Source organism: Dermacentor variabilis, chromosome 7, assembly GCF_050947875.1.
Source record: "Dermacentor variabilis isolate Ectoservices chromosome 7, ASM5094787v1, whole genome shotgun sequence".
NCBI lineage: Eukaryota > Metazoa > Arthropoda > Arachnida > Ixodida > Ixodidae > Dermacentor > Dermacentor variabilis.
The window spans coordinates 172,633,125-172,646,369 of record NC_134574.1 but is presented as its reverse complement, the minus strand read 5'-3'; the positions used below and the strand labels follow the sequence as shown (position 1 = coordinate 172,646,369).

General features: G+C 49.5%; 1 protein-coding gene and 1 long non-coding RNA gene across 4 annotated transcripts in view; one reads left to right on the top strand and one right to left on the bottom strand.

The window, feature by feature from the left end:
• Window positions 1–13,245, bottom strand: part of klar (klarsicht) — a 684,286-nt gene that overhangs the window by 497,619 nt on the left and 173,422 nt on the right. The gene's annotated exons all lie outside the window — the stretch shown is intronic.
• The window catches only part of LOC142588497 (uncharacterized), a 41,020-nt gene continuing 35,343 nt past the window's right edge, over window positions 7,569–13,245 (top strand). The window contains exons 1-2 of one of the 2 annotated variants that reach the window (XR_012829721.1): window positions 7,569–7,770; window positions 7,922–8,053. This is a non-coding gene — a long non-coding RNA (uncharacterized LOC142588497). Of the gene's footprint in view, window positions 7,844–7,921; window positions 8,054–13,245 lie in introns of both variants that reach the window. The other variant, XR_012829720.1, reaches the window with a different exon arrangement.

Here is a 13,245-nt window from a genome sequence, read left to right as displayed (position 1 = left end):
CTTTTAGTTATCTGGGGCGATATATGTATTTGATTCGTTCACTCATCGACGAGGCAGTTCTCTCGTAGCGACCGCGTGTCAGCAACTGCACCGGAAGTAGCTGATCTTGCTCTTACCATCGGCGATGGGCCGTTCGCCAGTCAACGCCGAAACGTACCTTTGCGTACGGTGAACACGCCGAGAAAGCGCTACAGTCCTGTGGAGGGTTTTAGAAGATGGCTCCACAAATGGGGAACCAAAAGTTAAGGAACGCTGTAACCGTGCGCAAAGAAAAATGAAGAAAGGAAAAGAAGAGAAAAAATGAACGAAAAAAAAATGGCGCAGTGAGAGAAACAACTCGAGCCCCACAACGGCCATCGCGGTGTACGGAGTTGCCGACAGCGTTAACAACATAACATTAAGTCCCCGGTCAGTTTATGAAACGCCCAATTATCGGCCTCAGCTTTGCACTGCTTAGGTTCTCCCGCATGCGATCCGACGAGGAAACTGTCGTTCCAACGGACCAATCAATCGTGTCGGGTTTAGAGGTCTATGTATGACCTTCATTTGCTGCGACAAAATGAATAATCGAAAACACCACGTACGGTACCCCTTTTACAGTAGTCGGGCGTCCCCACGGCGGTTTATATAGGAAGGCAGCTGCGCTGAAGATACACAGAAAGGAACGGCGATGTGTGCCGCTGTCGCGTGCACACGAACGAGAAGAATAGAAACGGGGCGGCCCGATTTTGGTGAACCACAACCATAGAAAGCCAACAGGCAATGAAGCCAGGTGGCGGCTATGGTGTCGCGCGATCAAATCCCGACCGCGGCGGCCGTATTTCGATGGGGGCGAAATGGAAAAACGCACGTGTCCCGCACATTGGGGGCCCGTTAGAGGTCCCGTGGCGGTCGACATTATCCCGGAGTCTGCCACTATACGGCGTTCCTCATAATTATATCGCGGGTTAGGCACGTAAGACCCAAGAATTCAATAAAGCCAAGGAAAGCATAGGGGCATAGCAGTTAGCTGTGCTTGAAATTGAAACGTAGAAAATAATGGAGAAAAAGGAAATGAAAGTGGACAAAAACTAGTCGACAATGGGGACCGAACCTTAGTATACACACACAGTTAAAACTCGATCTAACGAACCCCGATTTAACGAAGTTCCCGATCTAACGAAGAAATTTCCATTCCCCGGCACGTACAAATAGGGCTCAATGTTCTCATCAACCCGAATTAACGAAACTAACTTGTCCGAACTCGATCTAACCAAGTTTTTCACGAAATAAATGAGTCGAAGAAAACGGTGATTTCTCTCCAATTGTGACACAGATCGGTTTCTCTTCGAGCGTGCGCTCTAAAGCTAACGCCTTAAAACATCTAGGAGCCACGGTCGCATCCCTGTAGCGTTGTTTTGACGAGGCTGCACGCCGCGCCCATGCACGGAACAGAGGAGGGGTGGTGGCGGTGCTTGCCTTCGTTGCTTCACGGTTTGTGCGACAGATGGCTTGATCAGCGGTGAATGCGATGCCGCGGTCGCTTTTGCGAGTCGTGGCGTCACAATTTTAGGTTTCGAAGGACCGAAAAATTCCTTTCTCGATTTTACAAACTTCCCCATTTAACGAAACAACTCAACCGTAGTCATCACTTCGTTAAATCGAGTTTCGAGTAAACTCCATACGCTCTCTCAAGTCTGCACATCGTGGGGTACGCGACAGGAAAGCTTAGATTCGAGTACGGGCAGGCCCACATCACTGAGGGGCCAGGCGTATCCTTTGAACGCGACGCGTGTGCTTTCCCAGAAGGCCAGGGTTGCGTATGCGACACCTGCCATCCCGCTACCGCCTGCGAGAAGGTCCGCGGTGAAGCATGCACTCTATAGCTAAGTTTACACCCTTTGGGTTGCATTTTGTCCTCAAACAATAATCGCCCTCTGTCTTGCCCGCACTTCCTTTCTTTAACGCTGCGAGACCGGTACTTCCGAGTAGCGAACGGCACGCGCGCCATCAACATGACAGAGCGTTCCCGACAAGAAAATAGCGGGCGCAGCGTTTTCAGGAAAGGAAACGCAAGCAAGGCAGAGGACGATTATTGTTGTGTGGCAAATATACACCCCAAAGGGTGTACCTTTGTCTAATAGTGCACATACGCCGTGTGTACATACAAGTACACCCGCGAAAGATCACACAGAAGAAATTCGCGACACGTAAATTGTAGCATGGAAAGAGCCTTGACCACCGACGACGTTGCACTGGACAAAAAGTAAAGGCGTACCGCGGTTTGTCACAAATGCATATAGCGCATAACCGCACACGCAGCACACGTAATAATGACCAAAGAAACACGACGCTGCAGAACTCACAACTAATTATTTAGCGGCAGCTGTGGAAGTTGTAAATAGGCACCGGGTTTTTAACATCCCGAATGCGTGAGAGTATAATTAACAGAAAATAATAATTACAAAAACAGAACTGAAAACCTCGTCGTGCCCAAGAATTCGTACACGCAGTCAAAAAGCATGATTGACGGTAAGCTGCTTCACATACATTTTTTTTCATTGTTTCTTCTTTTTTCATTATTAATAAAAAGAACGCCTCTGTTTCGCAAACTTATCTCCGTGCTGTTGTAATACTGATCCAGCCTGCTGTCTCATTAGCAACAAATGACAGACAGTCACGGTCACAGACGGTCTCACAATTCTCGCAAGCGACCACGCCCTGGTGTCCATCGTGCGCCGAAGTTCGCAAGGCGACACAGCGTCGCTCAATGCCGACGAAGGCCATTTCAAATCGGGGGGAGGGTCCGCATCGTCGAGTGCGCGGCGCTATCTTTCGCGCTGTGTCACATTACGTGGAATCTGAAGGCAGACGGTTCGCACACGTACACAGCTTGGCCCACCAAGAGGCCGCAGTGCTTCGCCGGTGCCCAACACCGCGACGGTCACCGGTCCCTGCTGCTCGAATTGCGGCAATAGAGCTCGGTCAGCGACTCTTGCGCCACCGGCGGGCGCTGAGGCCATCCGAGCTGATGCGTTAAGGTATACGATGAAAGCATAGCGATGCTTTCTCTATGATGAAAGCGAGGAACTTTGTGACGCATAGTGACTGCGTTTCTCCGCCAGCACCAAGCCTTCCCTCGCTTAGCAAGTCAATCACAGCGCGGAACTTCCAGAGACCGACGTACATGGATTATTTCTACAACCGCCCCGATGGCTTCACAGAGTTCGATTACGGGGCGCCGCATTCCGACGGGGCGAAATCCTGAAATTAACCGCGAGCTTTCTGCACCGCGACGTTTCTGTTTGTCTCTGGTCGCACACTTTTGTTGCAGCGCGACAGGACGAACACGAGACACACGGGACGTCCTCGTGCTTTTGCGCTACAACTTTAGAAGTACACGTTACCGCATCAACTCGCCACACTTTCGATCCTACTGCAATACATCTCTCTCTCTCTCTCTGGTCGCCAAGGTCACGGAGGAGGCGTGTGTCGCGACTGCAGCTTTATATCCCCAAAACCAACCACTAACGCCAATGCACCATAAGCGATGCCACGTTAAACACAATAACCAAGGCGTGTTTTTCCCTGCTAGTTGGTTGATGATACGGGGTAAACTAGGAGAGCGTGTAAGAAAGACACGGACAGTGCAGCACCAGCGCTCGTACCCCTGCCCTTCTGGCGCGTCTTACAGCGCAACACAACAGCGTCGCTGACACGAACGCGTCAAGTGGCGCACGTCATGCGCAACGCCGCGATGCGCAAGAAAGGAGGACGCGGGTTTCACTTCTAGACTCGCGCAATGCGCGTAAACGGCTGCTGCAGTGCGCCGCTCTCTCCTCCTCTCACCGCCGAAACGCACATCACCTGAAACGGGTTCGACGAGGCTGGACGTGCCACATGCAAACGATGTCGCATAGCAATTACCGTGATGGGCAAAAAGAATGCGATACGCTACGCTGTCACATTTGTGTAGACGTAGCTAATCAGTCGTCTTCCAATACACTCCAGACGTAATGGGACGCACGGCATCTGTGCCCCTCTCGGCGATTTTAAATTTCCTTCTGCTCTCGATTGCATTTCCCACTTCGTGGCGCCCTTTGCCGAGGCTCTAACAGAAACACCGGCTGTCTGTTCTACGGCGTTACCGGGCCTGTCCAACAGACATTTCTTTCTCTCAGAACGGCCCTAACGTTGGAAAACGACGTCCTGCATGCCTTCACCGGAAAATGGCGCCGAAGCCCGACCTATACGACGACTGTTTACCGGGTTCCACTCTCGGTGCAGCCGATCGTTCGCGAATTCCGAGGCCGACGCACGCTGCTATCGCGCACGCGCGGTCTGCAGCGCGTCCTCAGGTGGATGGTCCGCGAGAGCGCGGGCAGCACACTGTGCGCGCGTGTGTACAGCCTATCGCCCAGTTTCCCGTATAACTAGTAAAAACGGGTTATAACGTCGCCGCGCGGCGACTAATCAACGCTCGCGGGGCGCTGTCCTCGCTCGCGCTCCAGCTAACGAGCTATTTGGGGGGGCCTTATCTGCTCGCCATTGTGCGGCGCTACAAGCAGGCGCCGTTCCTCGCGCTCCCCCTGCTGCATGCAGCTGCACGGGCATCCCGAGATGTCACCGAACGCCGTTTCCATTTTCCTCCTTCCCCTTGAACGAAAGACGCTCGTTCGGCCGCCGCGCGTTCGAGCAAAGGCGTCGCCGAGTCATCGAGCGTAAGCGGGAGCGTCGATGACGAGCGTCTTTCGTACGCTGCCACCAATTACTGATTACCAGAAAATTACCAGAAATTACCACAAAACAGTGCGTCGCATAAATGAGAGAAACACATAGGCCAAGCAAGTCGATGTATACAGCATCGAATTTCGTACTCTTGTGCGGAGTAACGACGTAACTGTTACACTGAAGGAGTCGCAAATCTGAATCCACATTTACCACCTAACGAGCGGAGTGACGTCTTTCTGCGACCACAACGTTTAACACAGCGCACAGTTCGCGACAAACACGTGGTACGTGGCATATATACTGGAAGCACGAAGGTGCACAGATAATATGTGATTTGATATTATTACCGCATGTCCTCAACTTATATGATGTATTTACTGAGAATGGAAAGCGCCGATCGCAGTACGAAACACGCGGAGTGGCGACTTCTACGAGCAGGCCACGTTTCGTAGCTTCCTTTTACGTTGCGTCACAAAGTATGAAACGCAGTGCAGTGGACTTTATACAAGAGACGCTCTGCAGAGTGCTCGAGATCCGACTCGCACCTCCGCGCGCCGAGGCCTTAACAGCACCTGCAGCGTCTTCGAATCGAAAACTGCCAAACCGCAACGTTGTCAGCATCGGGTTCGCGAGGGGGTGTCGAGGGGCCTTCCGTCCTTTCTCACGCTGCCAGGCGCCGCACCAGAAAACCGAAGGTCACGAGCCTGCAGCGGGCTTTGCCCAGATATGCCAAGACCACGCGCACGTGTGTGTTTTAGGCGCACGCGGACCAGTAGCGGCCGCGAAGGAATTCCGCTGACCGCACCAAGCCAAACAACAACACGACGGGGCCCAAAAACCGATGACCTCTTTATCGCGTCGTGTTCGGGGTGCACAGACAAGCCGCGGAGTAGAAGACAAAAACAGTGCGCGCCAATGGCACGGCCGGATCCACACACGACGCGCGCCAACTTCATGGCACGTTTTTTCTTCACGTACGCGAGTCCGCGACCATTGCGCTGTTAGCGCGAGTTTCTCGACGAGACGGGGGCGTGTTGTCCGCAGAAATATCAACCCTTTCTCTACAACAAAAGATCGTATCGGACTGCAGTGTCTGCCGTTTCTGTTGTCGGGCTATACAGTAAAAAAGCCTTTATACCGAAAGTGCTAGGGACCCCCCAAATTCTTCGTTACACAGGTCAATTCGTAGTAAATATCGCACACCGTACCGCTCGCAAGCGAGCAGGCCAAGCACGGTCAACAAAAGAAAACCTTTCTTTGACACGAAAAGAAGGAAGACTTAGTGAAATACCGAAATACCGTGTTCTTGAGAGAATTGGTGCGAAGGCGAAGTAAACTTTTTGTTCCTGTCGCAAAGTAGAGCAGGAATTAGGAAAGAGGAGAGAGAGCGAGACGCCTCTCCCTCCCTCTCCCTCTGTCGGTTCCCATGCTTCGTGTTCTTCTACTTTTTGCCACGAACAATATGTTTAGTTAGTAAAATACGTCGCTAATTTTGCAATTCACACAATTGTGACGACATTTTTACTTGCCCAGTTACATAGTTGTAAACTTGATAGTCTCGTTTTCTGAAAATTTTCTATTTTTGTGACTTTTTAATAAAAAATGACGACCTGAACACAAAATTCGAAACCAATAGTCACTAAATTGTAAGTTCTTCGTTCAAATGCCACAAAACTCGCCAAATTCGGTGCAGTGGTTGCCGAGAAAAACGAATTCTCCTTTTACATGTGCTTAGATAGAAGGCACCCGAGCTCAAGCTCCTCGTTAAGAGTGGAACGCACTAGATTTCCCCGCGACTCGTTGTCCGCAGCTTTTTTGCGGATGCGCGGAGCCGAGCGCGGTGTTGTTGCTGCGAGGAACCGAGTGAGCCGCGCCGCTCGGAATAGCGGTTTGTCTTTGAGTTTCTGCGTAACAGAATTATGTTTTCTGGTATATTCAAATTAAACTCCGACGATATCATGTCTGTAGGTTGTGAAATTTAGGTCGTACTTTACGATTTTTCTGACGCATTTTACGTTGACGAATTCAATTGGTTCAGTAACGCCTCTGCGCCATGTTTTAACGCCGCCCTCAACGCGATCGCGTTAAAACACGCCGCAGCCGGGCTCGCGCCCAGCCGCTTCACTCGATAAGTGACGCCGTGTTCGTTGCCCTTTCGGCGAAAGGGCAACGAACACGGGCCTCCTCCCCATCGAATAAGAAAGAAAGAAATAACGTACACGGCAATATCGTTCGCGTCGGAGCCGTTGCGGCCAGCTCATTAAAAGCGTGTTCCGACTCCCCTCCTCTCCTAGCTGGACGTGCAAGTTCCCAAAGGCGCCGACAAACACCAGACCCGCCCGCACCATTGGTAGGCGGACGGAGCTTACACGCACGAAGCACGGACGTCGAAGAGTAAAAACACATACGCCGGTCGATGCAAAGGAGCAGAACCGAGGCGACACGCCGCCGCCGCCCCTTTTGTTTCACAGCGCGCGCGGCGAACAAAGCGACCTGCCGAGCGCGTTCCGAAACAAAGCGATCGTTTTTCTTTTCATCCAACATTCAGAAGCGAACGCAATACGCGCGTGGAACCCCTCTTACGGCTAACATAATAAAATAAGAAAAAGTAAAGAACAGTGTCTCTATAGCTTGGGCGGGGAAAACCACGCGCTTGTGCTATGTACTGCTACAAGTCTCGGACGCGGATGTTGCCGCAGTCCATACATGTATGCTTTCGACGCATTCGCAGCACTCTATAAACGCACCCGTTTGCAATGGTTTTAGCAGAACGCGCGCAATAGCGTTCGAGGACCGAGAAAGGGACTGAGGCTCCACGCGCGATTTGTATACAAGCACCGCGTGGTCAGAAACGTCGCCGATGAGTGCGGCCGAAACAATAAGGACACGAGTGCGTATTGGGGGCGAGCTACACCACTGGAAAAGCTGGCGCCACCGTCTGGGTGACGTGGCATGAGGGATCACGTGGATACAGCGGCCGCGTCGGCTGCTTCGGAAGCGCCGAGGCAAGCTGAAAACAAAAGTTTAAAGTCCCACCTGCACTGCGGTTCTGACTAAGTGGTGAGGCTTTACCGCTTGACAACATTTGAAAGTCCTATAATGTAGTGGGCTGCCTTTGGAGGCGTGCAGCATGGTAGGCTACTGCCCGGTGCCGCAGTGCCGGACGTACGCAACGGAGCACGGTGTCAGCCTTATTCAAACGTATTCGCAGGGCAAGGAGCTGCGTGAAGCTTGGCAGAAGAAACTTCGAACCGGCAGACAGCCATCGGCTACAGCTCGGGTATGCAGCAAGCACAGACGCGAGGAACATATCTGCTACGGCGCCGGGACTGCGCGATACGCGGTGAGTAGCAGAAAACGCGCACTGATATACTCTCGCCCGCTGCCCGGCTAATGTCATCACGGCTTGGTCTATGAACTTGTTGATGCTAGATACTGGCCAAGTTCACTGTAACGGAAAGGGAGCGATTAGACGCACATTAAAGAAAAGGCATGGGATATGGTCATGCTTGTGTTATGAATTAATGCACTGCATTACGAAAAAGAAGCACAGGGAAGTCGCACGCTGAGAAAACCAATAAGCATACAGTGCGATGCAACTTGAGAAATAATATTGAAATGTCCAAGAATTTAGAAGAAAAAAGAAAGATTGAATCGTCGCGACGGCACATCACAGTCCCTGTAGGCGTCGAAGTCTCTATAACGAAATTATTTTTGAATAGTTCTGATAGCGTCCACGCAACAATGGTTGCTAGTGTACTGTCAAATGCTCTTATGCTGCGGCCTAAAGCTCACGACACGGTGCGAAAACGCGCTCACAGCGAAAGCAAAACATTGTGCGCGGACATGCATGCAGACACACACGCAGTCGGTCGATGCGAACCCCTGCGATCACTGCATTAAGGCTTCATTTTGTTACGCCCCATTTGGTTATACAGACAGCCCGCTATAAGAACATATTTCACATAGTTTACCCTCAGCGTTTACTTACCTTTCACGCAAGAAGCCGGTTCGGGAGACTCCATCGCGGCGACCGCGCGCAGTGGCGTTCACTCTACGTATTCGGTAGAGAGATGGCGTGCGTAAACGATTCTGTGCTTTCTGTTTGCTCAAGATTGTTATATCGACAGTCAGAAACTTCCCTCGCTTTGAGGGTACCTACATAAATGTGCAGGAGGGCTGCCGCGTGGTGTTTTTATTGAGCGCCGTAAGCGAAACATATGAGGAACGCGCCGCGTGATCCTTCATACTACGCAAGAGAGGCGCTTCCGACAGATGGCGACTCCTTAAGTCCTCGCCCCCAATATACAACGCCGGTGCAAAAATAAACTCCACTCCCTTTCCCTCGACCCAGCAACACTTTTAATCGCATTTGCGAATCACTTAGCCGCGCGACTGCTGTATATTTTCTAAGGTGTGGTTAGGTGACTTAGTAACGCCCTCAGGCAAAACCCGCAACAGAAGCTTTCTTGGCAAAGTAAGAAAAAATTCGCAGTTCTGCCGGAAATGCGAAGCACCGATTGCGATAGCAAATTGGTAGATAGCTGTACGAAGGAAGGATAGTAGTTTTATCGGCCGTATAAGCTTGTAAACATTCATTTACTAACTAAATTAACAATGACAGATTGCATAAGCGTGGCTCAACGAGGACGTAGAAAGAAAGAGCCACAGGGAGAGAGCGCTGTCTTTGTGTGTCTGCTTCTTTTTACGTCCTTGTTCAGTCGCGCTTACACGTTCTATCGCGGATTCAAACCAACTAGCCCGTCAACGTGTTTTAACTAAACTAACCAGCATGGCGTCACGCGCGCACAGGTAAGCACGAACACATCTCGCTCGATGACAGCGGAAACTGTCTGTGAAAACGCCGGAGTTAGGAATCGCTGCAGCAGCCGCGAGCCAATGGACGATTTGCAGAATGGTGCGCGTCCTCTTGCGTGCAGCGGCAGTATACTACAAAATTTGGTTGGAAAACAGGCCTCAGTTCGACCGCTTCTCGGCGAATTAAGTTCGAGTGCTTGCGCAGGTCAAGTGTTTTTGCTTTCTTTATGTAAATACTAGGGTCCTTATAAAATAAAACCTAGGTGTTCCTTTGTTATTTTGGGTGAGTGTTATCCTTGGGTCAACGCGATCCAACCTTGCGCAAGGTGGCGATACCGTCGTCAAATCATGTGACCAAGGTGGCCACGTGATTCGTGATGCCGGGCAGCCGGGCGAGCCGGGGCATAGTCGCGTCGTCATGGCGTCGCACGTCACCGCACTCGCATTGCGCTGTGGTGTGTTTGCGGCTGTTCTGAACGTGCTGCCGCTGCCCTTTGCTATGTAAGTGTTGCAGTGTTTTGCTGTCAAGAAAACGATATTCTGTGATCAGTTTGGGTTGTGCGATATGTTTGTGTGGTTTTAATTTGGAAATCAGTAGTGTTTTCAATTGTTATGTGATCAAGGCGGCCACGTTATTCGTGAAGCCGGGCATAGTTACGTTATCGCACTCGCATGGCACTATGGTCTGTTTGCGACTGTTCTGAATGTGCTGCCGCTGCCCTTTGTCATGTAAGTGTTGCAGTGCTTTGCTGTCAAGAAAACGACATTCTGTGATTAGTTTGGGTTTTGCGATCTGTTTGAGCCGGGCATAATAACGTTATCGCACTTGCATTGCGCTGTGGTATGATAGCGGCTGTTCTGAATGTGCTGCCGCTGCCCTTTGTCATGTAAGTGTTGCAGGGTTTTGCCGTCAAGAAAACGACGTTCTGTGATTAGTTTGGGTTGTGCGATCTGTTTGTGTAGTTTAATTTGGAAATCAGTAGTGTTTTCAATTGGAGGGCGCGGAGTGGAGGGCACTAATCAGCTCTTCAAGTTCATTGTCATGTTATGTGAGGCGCCTTTTCACTGACGCTGTAATTAAGGCGTTAAGGGCAGTATAAGGACGACAGTTAGAGGGACGAAATCGTGCCTGTGTGTCCCTAGCGTCGGGGTCGGCCGCTATGCGTGATCCTAACAAGAAAGCATTTGGCAGAATGTGAAGAAAGGCGGCAAAATTTCTGTCTGTGCGCACCTTGCCGATCTCCGCAATAGAGCCATCATCGTGGTATTTTAGTCTCCCGTTAAGCAAGAGTGTTGCAGACAAGGGAACTGGTTCAAACGGGCTTTTTTTTAATGATTCACTACTAGTGCGGTATCCCAAAAGGTGAGGTCAAGTGCTCACCCTATTTTCTTCCCTCGCGCTACAGCGCACTGACAGAATTTTGCGTGCACCATACCGTGCTTTTATCGTTTGCGCTTCAGGTTCTCGATTGTGTTTTCGCCCCCTTTACCTACGTGATGGGTATTTCATGGTATTACCGTGTACCACATGTGTCCATATATTGTGTCCAATATATGAAACGGCCAAATTCGATTTTATTTGACGCCTCAAATGGTAGTAATGTATTGAGTCCCTTGTAGCTTTGTGCTTGTTATCAATTTTACTATTTGGCGAATGGATACAGCATGTACGCTGCATAACTCGCTTGTGCATACTGCATACGTGAGTCGAGTATGCCCTTGGTATAAAATAACTTGTATGCTTTAGGTAGTACGATTGTTTGCAGTTTGGGACATGTGTCGGAATGTACGCTGTGCGCCCTTCGCGCTTTACGGCGGCCTGCCGAGTTCGTGCGGGTGCCATGTGTGCGCATGGAGTTCGCGAAGCGCTCTCGCAGTTTTTTTTTTAGTATATATATACATGTGTTCTGTTCGCGCGCTTCGCACAACAGGGCATGTCGCAGTTCTTTGTCCTTGTGCAACACATTTTCCTAGCGTACATCTGTGCATTATTTGGTACCGGTTTCACACGGGGCTCTTTTAGCCGCTATCCAGTTCGTTACAAATCGAATTTCTCGGTCGTGATGGCTCGTCTGCGCAAGCTACGAGAGTGAGCCAGTCGCATCGATAATTTCGATCCGGATCGGGCTTGATCGCGATCGAGAGTGGTCGTGTGACACCGGTTTTACACATGGCTCCCACATAGGGAACACTTTAAGTTCAATGCTACTGAGTGAAGAGCAAGTGCATATATATGCCAGTGGTGGTATGTGGGCAAGTCTTTCTGGTGAAGCCAATACTTGTGCATTCAAAACATTTCAATTACCAGCGTAGTGCATCAATGTGTCTACTTCGACAAAATAGAGCACCAGTGCAGATATCTGAACATACCTGTCCAGGGCAGCAAGTGTGTCTACATTGAAACCACTACCAGCATGTGCGGCAGTTCTATTTCCAGCAGCGGGACTGCACAATAATCAGTAGGGTGCTCTCAAGCTGTTTATCTATGAAGCTCTGCCTGGACTGTGTGCCAAATATTTTTGGACGTGAAAGTGGGGGTGAATTGGTAAACATCAGTGGAACTGTGCCTGGACTTTGTGGCAAATGTTTTTGGATGTGAAAGTGTGAGTGAACTGGCAAAGAATTTGCTCTGGGCAACATGTGTTAAACGTTTTTCTCATTCAGAGTGCTTTTTTTTACTTTAGGAGACTGGAGATGTGCGCAAAGTGTGACATGTCAGTGTGCTAATTAATGTATTTGCTGGTTTGCAAATTATTCGTTGCAACTTTATTTTTGCCAGAGAGGTACAACTTTGCCTCTTGTAAACCCATACAAAAATGCTTCCTTACTTTCTTTAGAAGTTTTATCAACATCCTATCAACTTTAGTAACATCCTATTGACTTTTACTTTTTAGTAACGTTTGTCAAAAGAAAGTTGGTTACTTCTTTTCTAACTTCAGTATGTAAAAAGAAAGTTACTAGAAAGTTAAGACACACTATCTTAACTTTTTAGAAACACGATTCAATAGGAAGTCCATAAAAATAATTATGTTCTTAAAGTACATAACCCAAGTTACAAAACATGCATGAATATTATTCAATAAGGTTATAATTATTCAGTGAACATGGCTGGTGCAAGACAGTCTTGTTTCATGGACAGGTGTAAATTTCCACAATTTTCAATCAACTTTCTAGTAACACTGGTTACTAGAAAGTTGTTAAAAATGATTTAGTGAAAAATGAACATATATAACAGCATCTGAACTATAAATGAATATGCAAAGACTGGCTGCTTTAAAAAAAAATGTTTTTTTGCACAGTAACTGTTTTCCTAATTTTTAATCAACTTCCTAGTAACAGATGATAGTAGAATGTTCATAGAAAAAAATTGCTTCTAATTCCGGACGCTAAGAGGAAATATGGTCTCACCAATTCAAGATGAGGGCACGTATTCTCGAAAACACGACAGCTAGTGCCATGGGAACCGTGTATATGAGCGGTGATCATGAATTTGTGCTCAGTAGGTGTCAAAGAAGCCCGTAGGCCATGCACCATAGCACTAGATGGAGCTGCACGGACGGCGCGCTGATCGGCTCGTGTTCGCCAACTAAAGCGGGAGAAACACGGTCCGATTCGGTGTCCGATCTGGCGTCCGACGCGCCGAAACTGCAGCCCGAATCGAGGTGTTTTGCCGTGCCGAAGCGCCGGATCGGACGTCCGGCGTGCGACAAACCGGGC